This window comes from Hemicordylus capensis, chromosome 6 (assembly GCF_027244095.1).
Source record: "Hemicordylus capensis ecotype Gifberg chromosome 6, rHemCap1.1.pri, whole genome shotgun sequence".
NCBI lineage: Eukaryota > Metazoa > Chordata > Lepidosauria > Squamata > Cordylidae > Hemicordylus > Hemicordylus capensis.
In genome coordinates, this window is record NC_069662.1 from 120905825 (window position 1) to 120916070 (window position 10246).

At 42.5% G+C, this 10246-nt stretch overlaps 1 protein-coding gene across 7 annotated transcripts in view; it reads right to left on the reverse strand.

The window, feature by feature from the left end:
* ABCB5 (ATP binding cassette subfamily B member 5) overlaps nt 1-10246 on the reverse strand; it is a 106581-nt gene that overhangs the window by 78647 nt on the left and 17688 nt on the right. For 5 of the 7 annotated variants that reach the window (XM_053265978.1, XM_053265971.1, XM_053265972.1 and 2 more), the window contains exon 2: nt 10128-10244. The exons of the other annotated variants lie outside the window; for them this stretch is intronic. The gene's annotated coding sequence lies outside the window, so the exon portion shown is untranslated. The remainder of the gene's footprint in view (nt 1-10127; nt 10245-10246) is intronic. 7 annotated transcript variants of the gene reach the window in all.

The window sequence follows — 10246 nt, forward strand, 5'->3', positions numbered from 1 at the left end:
TTCTCTTGGCAATGCCCTATAGATTCTCTATGGGGTTCAGGTCAGGCGAGTTTGCTGGCCAATCAAGCACAGTAATCCCATGGTCATTGAACCAGGTTTTGGTACTTTTGGCAGTGTGGGCAGGTGCCAAGTCCTGCTGGAAAATGAAGTCAGCATCCCCATACAGCTCGTCTGCGGAAGGAAGCATGAAGTGCTCCAAAATCTCCTGATAGACGGCTGCGTTGACCCTGGACTTAATGAAGGACAGTGGACCAACATCAGCAGATGACATGGCTCCCCAAATCAACACAGACTGTGGAAACTTCACACTGGACTTCAAGCATCTTGCATTGTGTGCCTCTCCATTCTTCCTCCAGACACTGGGTCCTTGGTTTCCAAATGAGATGCAAAAGTTGCTCTCATCAGAAAAGAGGACTTTGGACCACTGAGCAACAGACCAGTTCTTTTTTTCTTGAGCCCAGGTAAGATGCTTCTGACGTTGTTTGTTGTTCAGGAGCGGCTTGACAAGAGGAATACGACATTTGAAGCCCATGTCCAGGATCCGTCTGTGTGTGGTGGCTCTTGATGCACTAACTCCAGCCTCAGTCCACTCCTTGTGAAAGTCCCCAACACTTGAATGGCCTTTTCCTGACAATCCTCTCCAGGCTGCAGTCATCCCTGCTGCTTGTGCACCTTTTTCTTCCACACTTTTCCCTTCCACATAACTTTCTATTAATGTGCTTTGATACAGCACTTTGGGAACATCCAACTTCTTTTGCAACTACCTTTTGAGGCTTTCCCTCCTTATGGAGGGTGTCAATGATGGTTTTCTGCACAACTGTCAAGTCAGCAGTCTTTCCCATGATTGTGATTCCTAATGAACCAGACTGAGAGACCATTTAAAGGCTCAGGAACCCTTTGCAGGTGTTATGGATTGATTAGCTGATTGGAGTGGGACACCTGGAGCCTAGACTGTTGAACCTTTTCACAGTATTCTAATTTTCTGGGATTGTGGATTTGGGGTTCTCATGAGCTGTACGCCATGATCATCACAATTATAACAAATTAAGGCTTGACTTATCTCGCTTTGCATGTAATGTGTCTATCTCATATATCAGTTTCACCTTTTAATTTGCATTACTGAAATTAATGCACTTTTGCACGATATTCTAATTTTTCGAGTTTCACCTGTATACTTTATTTACAGAGGTTAGCATCCTGACTGATAAAGTGCGTGGAATAACAGGGAGGATTGCGCAAGGGCTCCGGCTGCATTTCCGTAGTCCTCCCCCCAGTCCTCTTTCATTTGTGCTGTTCTGCAAGAGCTCTAATACATCCAAACAGTCTCCAAGCAGTCTCCACTCTCCAGAAGTCCTCTGTATGTGTGGAAATATGTCATTCGCTCTCTGTGATCTGTTCCCACTCTTACAGAGTGCTTCTGGGATGCAGGCAGTGCTCAGAAGTATTAGCACTCTTTCACAGCAGCACGAGCACAAAAGGACTGGGGGAGTTGCATGAAGGCCCCTGCTGTGCCCCCGCGGACCCTACTAATATATGTCCTTTGTTAGGAAGTCAGCCTGAAGATTTTTTTTAAAATTGAAGCATGACATCCTTTTTTCAGGTATGTTTTATGTATGTATATATAAGATTTATTTATCATATTTCTATCCCTCCTGATACAGACATCTGTCTCCAGATGTCTGCTTCCAGTTCTATGGATACCAGACTTTATCAGTAGTTTACCATCCAACATCACTTCCAGACAAACCAGCTTCTGTTATTAGTTTGAGAAAGAATGAACCAATATTTCAGAGCATAACCTGCAAGTATTGTAGCCATCCCTCAACACATGGACACACACACACACACACACACACACACACACACACACACACACACAGTGGATTGAAAGATCAGCGGCCTATACCCACATAATTCTTCACAAATTTCTGTCTGACCCAAAGGTGAAGAACTTGTATATCTGTATGCAATACTTCCTTCTCTGTCTAGATCAGTCTCTTCCAGGCCTCTTCAGGGCATAACATGCTTTTATCAAGATAACAGCTTAAGAGGTCACTTGTGAATGGTCACACATTATGTATATGCCTGCAACACAATGGTAGAAATAATGCATCCGGGAAGCGGGATCAGGCCTGACCATGGTATGTATGCTTATGTGTGCATCCATAGCTGAAAAATAATCTATGCCTGTATGTATATCAACAGCTCCCCTTTCCGGAGAAGTTAGACCTGGCCACTGCCAATCATGCTCAAGTGATTCCAAATCTGATGTGTGTAATACCCTCTATGTTTGGCTGCCTTTGAAAAGTGTTTGGAAACTTCAACTGATACAAAATGCATTTGCTAGATTATTATTTGGTGTGAAATAACTAGGACTTAATCAGAGGTGCACTAACCCCCAGACCTTGGGGACCTGGTCTGGTCCTCCAAGGTCTGGGGGGCCCTCCAAATGGATGGGGGGCCCTCAGCAGCCACCCCACCCCACCCGACCAAACCTCTGTGGTTTTTTAAAAAACTGTTTTCCCCTTACGGCTTGCGGCGATCTCTAAACTGTACAGGCGCGCCTCGCACTGTGTTAAAAATACTGGACCGAACAGATATGGCCAGCATCCTTCCAGTCTCTCAAGGATGAGACTGGGGTCAAGGGGGGAGAAGGGAGAAGGACTGCTCTTCTCCCCCCACCACAGCACCCCTTGGCGGCAGTAAGGGGGGAGGAATTAAAAAACAAAACAAAACTGGAGGTTTGGTGGGGTGGCCCCCCAAAAAGGAGGTTTTGGGAGCCCTTGCATGGGGGGGGGCTTGTGACTGGGGGATCCAGGTGGTTCGGGCACCCAAATCATCTTGGTGCGCCCCTGGACTTAATACACCACTGTCCTGGATTGAACCATGGTGGGGGAATAGAATTTAAAAAAACTCTCCCCACTCTTTGGTTTGCATTTAGTACTGTTTGTTGAATTTATTTATTGTGTTATTGATATGTGTTCTAAAACTTATGTTTGTAAAGGTGTAAACTGTTCTTACAGTGTATGTATGTGCAGGTTGATTGACAGATAGCAGCATGTTGACATGTATAGGGTTTTAAAAGAGACACAATTTTCATATTTCCAACTTCGTCTCTAGTTCCTATCCTTTTGGACAATTTTAAAAACTCAAAATAAGGAGGAATTACCATCAATTAGAATATCTGAAGAGCTACTTCAATTAGAATAGTGAGCAGAACAGTGTGAGAAAACTGCTTGGTGGGTGAAAAATGGAGTAGTTTTTAAAAGCAAAAATTAGTTGCTTAAAAATTAGTAGAGATATAAGCTCATTAATTTCGATGAGCTTATCTCTAACATTTTTGCTTTTACAAACTGGGAGTGGCAGAGCAGCTGAGGTGATGCTGCAGGTGTTGGGATGATGGGTCCAGATGCCCGCATTTACTGCCTCAGGGTGCAGGCACTGCCTGAGGACTTTGCCTCAACTTTCCTCATGATATAGGAGAGAGGAGAGCTGGTCTTGTGGTAGCACGCATGACTTGTCCCCTTAGCTAAGCAGGGTCTGCCCTGGTTGCATATGAATGGGAGACTAGAAGTGTGAGCACTGTAAGATATTCCCCTCAAGGGATGGAGCTGCTCTGGGAAGAACAGGAGGTTTCAAGTTCCCTCCCTGGCATCTCCAAGTTAGGGCCGAGAGAGATTCCTGCCTGCAATCTTGGAAAAGCCGCTGCCAGTCTGTGAAGACAATACTAATCTAGATAGACCAATGGCCTGACTCAGTATATGGCAGCTTCCTATGTTCCTATGCTGAACTGCCCCTGGTGCTTGGACTGTTATATTCATAGAAGCAGTGGTAACTTTACAAACAGTTTTGTGTCCATTGAATAGAATTAGCTTTTAAAGCCTGTGAGAAAGCTGCACACACAGCCCCTCTCTCCCATCCTATAAATCATGTCCAGTTTCCTTAGAGGTCACATTGAATGGAGTAGGTTCCCCATCACATCTGCTTATGCAGTGACACACACATACAACTGGGTTTATGTATCATCATCATCATCATCATCATCATCATCATCATCATCATCATCATCTTTATTTGTTAGCCACCCCGTAACAAAATTGTTCTCTGAGTGGTTCACATCACAATATTAAAACATCCAATAAAAGAATTGGATTTTTACACTTTAGAACTGCAATCTGAATTAATGTCTTGAGGTCTGTGCTATCTATTAGCATTTAAGTCTCCTCTGTAATTTACCAGTGAGTGAATCTGTTTTCACCAAATGTAGCCATGTAGAATATTTTGATAAATATCCAGCTAACTAATCCAGTTGACTGTCAATATCCAACAGCCTATGCTTCGTTACAGCTTTTGTCTTGGGACTCCAGATTGTAAAAGATCACAGGCAAAGGAAACAAACTTGTACGCAGTTCAGAACCAGCTCAAACCAGAATTCTTTTCAAAGTGGAGATTTTGCATGTCTGGTTAACAATGCATAGTGTTGGTCGGCCAGCAGTCATTTTAAACACACAATCCTCCAGGGTTTGCAGGAGAATTCCTACCCAGCCTCATCATCAGTGTCAGTGAAATTCTTTGCAAGCCAAGCACCTGCACTAACACTTCATTCTGCAGAATTTCCATATATCCTCCAATTGCAAATCCCCACAAGAATTTTTAATAGAAGATTAGGAGAGAATATTATCTTCAAAAGATCTGTAAAGGCAGATAAATTGCATCACCCCATTCTCCTTATAAAATGAGGAAACCATGAGGAAATGGGGAAACCCATGGGGAAACCCATTACATTGGAAATTTGCCCTGAGCATATTTGTCCCATCCACATTTACAGTATATGACAAAATGTATGTCCCTGATGCTGGAAAGCATTTTACTTCCTCAATTTTATCCACAGGTATACCTTAAGTGGCATAGCGGGGAAATGCTTGACTGACAAGCAGAAGGTTGCCAGTTTGAATCCCCGCTGGTACTATATCAGGCAGCAGTGATATAGGAAGATGCTGAAAGGCATCATCTTATACTGCACGGGAGGAGGCAATGGTAAACCCCTCCTGTATTCTACCAAAGAAAACCACAGGGCTCTGTGGGTGCCAGGAGTCGAAATCGACTTGACGGCACACTTTACCTTTATATTCCAGGTAAAGCACCTGTGACCTCCCAGTTGCTACCGTCTTTTTGATCTTGTTCTTTCTTATTAAATGTTCATTCTGAAAATTTCAAAGAGCTTTAAAAAGTGATTTCATAAGTACTTGGGTCTGGCTGTCACATCAAGATTATATATATGTAACAATAGGGTGAAGGCTAGAATAGGAAAAGGTGTACAGAGGCCATAGGCAGAGGAAGCATCCATGAAAAAGGAGTGCCAATGTATCTCTGTTATTACACATCCCTACTCTGCCTCAAATCTCCTACCTAGTAATGGAAGTTCTCACTAGGACAAAGACGTTGTGATGGAGGTGCATAGAGATACAGAGTATGTAGGCTTGCTCTGTTGTTATGGCCCTGCGTGGTGACCCAGGTATTAAAAGGACTGAAAGTGTTTCATTACCCTTTGCCTACTCAGTATGCCACCCCAGCTCCATATGGTTATGTGGGGATAGGATGTTATAATCAGCTCTGACTGTTGGCTTATATTGACCATGTGATTAGAGGCTGGTTCAGATGTTCGATCTCTATGTGACTCTGAGCATGCAGGGATGGTGTGCTGGGAGGGCAGAGAGTAGTGGTGCACCTCTTTGCATGATGGGTGGCTGCCCAGAACCATATTGTGTGAACCAGCCCTGTCTTGATCGGCAGAGTCATTTTAGGTGCTTGGTTGAATATGCTTTTGCAATGTCTTTTCCTTTTACATCCAATTTATGTCAGGAACACCCCATTCATTCACCAAGCCGATAGTGTGGCTCTTGGTAAGTCTTCATTGAGTATCATCTTCAGATGATGCTCAATAGCACATATCATACTTTGAAGTTGTTAGAGGGAGAGTAGGATACAAATGTGTCAAATAACAATGTAAGTTCTACCCAAGACAAGACATTGCAATGTTCAGACAGTGCTTCTGAGTTAACCTGTACAGCCACTGGATGGCACAGTTGCTCTGTTAAACTAGCACTAACTCCATTGGCCACTTGGGAAAGAGTGAGCCAAAGAATTAAAATAGATCTCAATTGAGCTCATTCTTTCAAATCAAGATCACATTATACCTAAAGGAAATGCTTGCATCCATCCTGATTTCTTAGGTATTTGAAACAGCATGACCTAACCAAAATTTAGGCACATCTCTTGGAATATATGTCAGAAAGACCTCAGATAATTTCCCACATAATGACTGAATGGCAAGGCAGTGATCCCCTGCATGTCTTTTCCATAACTGATATGGGAAGAGTAAATTAATAGAATGAGGTCCAAAGAGGACATGGTTACTGAGAAAAGGCTTGGAATTACCAATATCTTCCTACATGTCATTTCTATATAGTCTTCATAGGAACATAGGAAACTGCCATATACTGAGTCAGACCATTGGTCTATCTTGCTCAGAATTGTCTTCACAGACTGGCAGTGGCTTCTCCAAGGTTGCAGGCAGGAATCTCTCTCAGCCCTATTTTGGAGAAGCCAGGGAGGGAACTTGGAACCTTCTGCTCTTCCCAGAGCGGCTTCATCCCCTGAGGGGAATATCTTGCAGTGCTCACACATCAAGTCTCCCATTCATATGCAACCAGGGTAGACCCTGCTTAGCTATGGGGACAAGTCATGCTTGCTACCACAAGACAAGCTCTCCTCTCCTTCTAAGTCATCTTTCCCTATGCATTTTCAGACATGATTTCTGTGCCGTTAAACTAAATTTATTTATTTTTATTTTTATTTATTAAACTTCTATACCACCCAAACTTTCGTCTCTGGGTGGTTAACATAAAAACATGTGGACAGAAGCTTTAAAACATATCCAGAAAGGCCACTTCATGATTTCAGGTTCCGTGCAGTTCTGAATTCTGCTCTGAAAAGTTCAATATGCTTTGGATGGTCAAAATAAAAGGCAGAAACAAAACACAGGCATGAGTTTGTATAAAAAGGAGGTGGCAGTGTTAATTGTACATGCATAGTGCTGGATTTAGGCACAATCTACGTAAGCTATATTTTGGGCCTCACATTATGAGGGGTCTCTGAATACAAAAAATGACTAAATTTCAAGTTTTACATAATTGGTTGAAAAATAAAGGATAAAGGGGGAAAAGACTTTACAACATACATGATTATCCTGATAAGACAAATATATACATATATGACTACACAATTATTTATAATATTGAGTTTATAAATTTGTGCAGAAATAACTAAAAGTTACAGCAAAATTTTCAGGGACCAGGGCCTGTTTTTTCAGGTCTGATTCTGGATCAAATATTTGATTCAGGATCAATTTGATTCTGGGATCCCATGATCCTGAGATTAGTTTTGATCCTATCTCAATTTCTTGATACACATTTCATATAGGATCCTGTGATCCTGGAATAAAGAGTACTGGCTGGCCCGGACACAAAGCATCTGTGCATCTAGTTCTCCCCCCGCCCCCTCAGTCTCAGCATTCCCGCATCCCTCTTGGCTTCCCCCCCCACCTTCTCAACCCCCCTATCAACTTTGCAACACCTGGACCAACAGGTACCAAATCGGGTTTAGTTGTAGGGACACATAGGGGCACCTCAACAGCGTAGTTTGAGATGATGTCATCCACCCCGATCCAAGATGGTGGACGCATAAACTTTTGAGGCGCAAGTGGGCTAACTAGTGAACCGCCTAACTTGCTACTAACTGTAGGGACACATAGGGATGCTCAGATGGCATGGTGTGTGATGATGACATCCACTCCAATTCAAGATGGTGGCTGCGTGAACATCCAAGATGTAAGCGGGCTAATTTGTGGACTGTCTAACCTGTTTGAACCAAATTGGATACAGTTGCAGTGCGTGACAGACAGGGACACCTCAATAGCATAGTTTGTGATGATGTCATCCACCTTGATTCAAGATGGCAGACACACACACTTTTGAGGCGCATGTGGGCTAATTTGTGAAACATTTAACTGATTTGAACCAAATTTGCTACAGCTGTTGGGACATGTAGGGACACCTCAACAGCATAGTTTGTGATGATGTCATCTACCCCAATCCAAGATGCTGGACACATGAACATCTGAGGCATCAGCGGACTAATTTGTGAACTGTCTAACTCATTTGAACCAAATTTGGTATAGTTGCAGTGAGTGACACACAGGGACACCTCAATGGTATAGATTGTGACAATGTCATCCAACCCAATTCAAGACGGTGGACACGTAAACATTTGAGGTGCAAGCTCAGCTTCCTAAATTTTTTGGGTTTTAAACTCTGGTTTGTTTTTAAATTGTTAAATTGTTTTAAGTTTTTTTGTATATGTTTTTAACTGGTTTTATGCTATGGTTAACCGCCCAGAGATGAATGTTTGGGGTGGTGTACAAATTAGATAGATAGATAGATAGATAGATAGATAGATAGATAGATAGATAGAATAAGTGGGCTAACTTGTGAACCACTTAACCAGTTTGAACCAAATTTGCTACAGCTGTAGTGAGTGACACACAGGGACACCTCAATGGTATAGTTTGTGATAATGTCATCCACCCTTATCCAAGATGGTGGATGCATGAACATTTGAGGTGCAAGAGATCTAACCTGTGAACCATGATCTGAACCAAATTTAGTCCAGTTGTAGAGACAGTGAAACAAAAGTAGGCTGATTAGTTCTTACTAGAACAACTTGTTCAGTCCCTTGAATGGCTAGGTTTGACTTGAGGAAGTGCTTTGCCCTGATTATATGCCGTCGTAATTCTCTAGAATGGAATTCTATGTAATGAAACACTGCTCATACTGGTTTTATGACAGCAGCCAAGCAGTCAAACCACTGTCTCTTCTGCAGCAAGATCAGCCTCCTGATCATGGAAACTCCCACATCACAATTACTACACAGCTGGCCCTCGTTATCTGCGGTCCCAGCACCTGCGGTTTCGCAATTGGGCAATGGAGACCTGACCTTGTTATAAAGGTAAAAGTTGTGCTGTTGAGTAGGTGTTGACTCCTGGTGGCAACAGAGCCGTGTGCTTGTCTTTGATAGAATACAGGAGGAGTTTACCATTGCGATGTCCTGCGCAATATGATATGATGCCTTTCAGCATCTTCCTATATCGCTGCTGCCCGATATAGGTGTTTCCGGAAACATATCAGCAGGGATTCGAACTAACAATCTCTGGCTTGCTAATCAAGTCATTTCCCCACTGCACCATTAGGTGGCTTTGACCTTGTTATACATGGTTCCAAAAATAGTAAAAATTTGCCTATCCATAGTTTCTGGGTGACTGGAAATGATTTCCGATGTCATTTCCAGCCACTATTTTTCTGAATGAAGCCTTTTTTGTGGCTCTTTTGTCTTAAAATTTGCCTACAAAATTTGCAGGAAATCAATGGAATTGGGGCTGGGGGGGGGGAATTGCAGGGGAGACATTGCTTCGTGGGGTGGGCATTGCTCCAGTACCATGCTCACCGGAAACCTGTTGAGCATGGTACAGTGCTTTATTTCTCTTATTTCTGCCTCTTTTCCACTTATTTAAGCTTTTTTGACCTTCAGGAATGTGACCCCCCAATACCCATAGGGTTAAGGTCTTGTTATGTGTAGTTTCATAATAACAAACAAACAAACAAACAAACAAACAAACAAACAAACAAACAAACAAACAAACAAACAAGCTTTATTTGTTATCCACCCCATAATAAATTGTTCTCTGGGCAGCTCACAATATAGCATTAAAATATAAAATAAAAGCACACAACACATTAAATCATAAAAGACCAAAAGGGGTGGTGGTGGTGTGTGTGGAGAAAATACAAATATACAATACAAAACAATTTTAAAACCCTTTTAAAATCAGTTTAAAAATCAAATCTAAAAATCAAAATTTAAATTTAAAAGGCCTGTGTGAACAAAAAAAGTCTTTACCTGGTGTCTAAAAGAACAAAGTGATGAAGTAGGCAAACTTCACTTGGGAGGCTATTCCATAAATGGGGTGCAACCACGGAAAAGGCCCTCCCCCTAGTAGCCACCTGCCTCACCTCGTTATCCACAGTTGTGGGCAAGAATGGAACCCTCGCTGATAACAAGGGCCACCTGTGCTGTGTTTGTCTCTTCTGATGAATGCTGCTGTAATGGTGAACAGTGCAGCAAGGACACT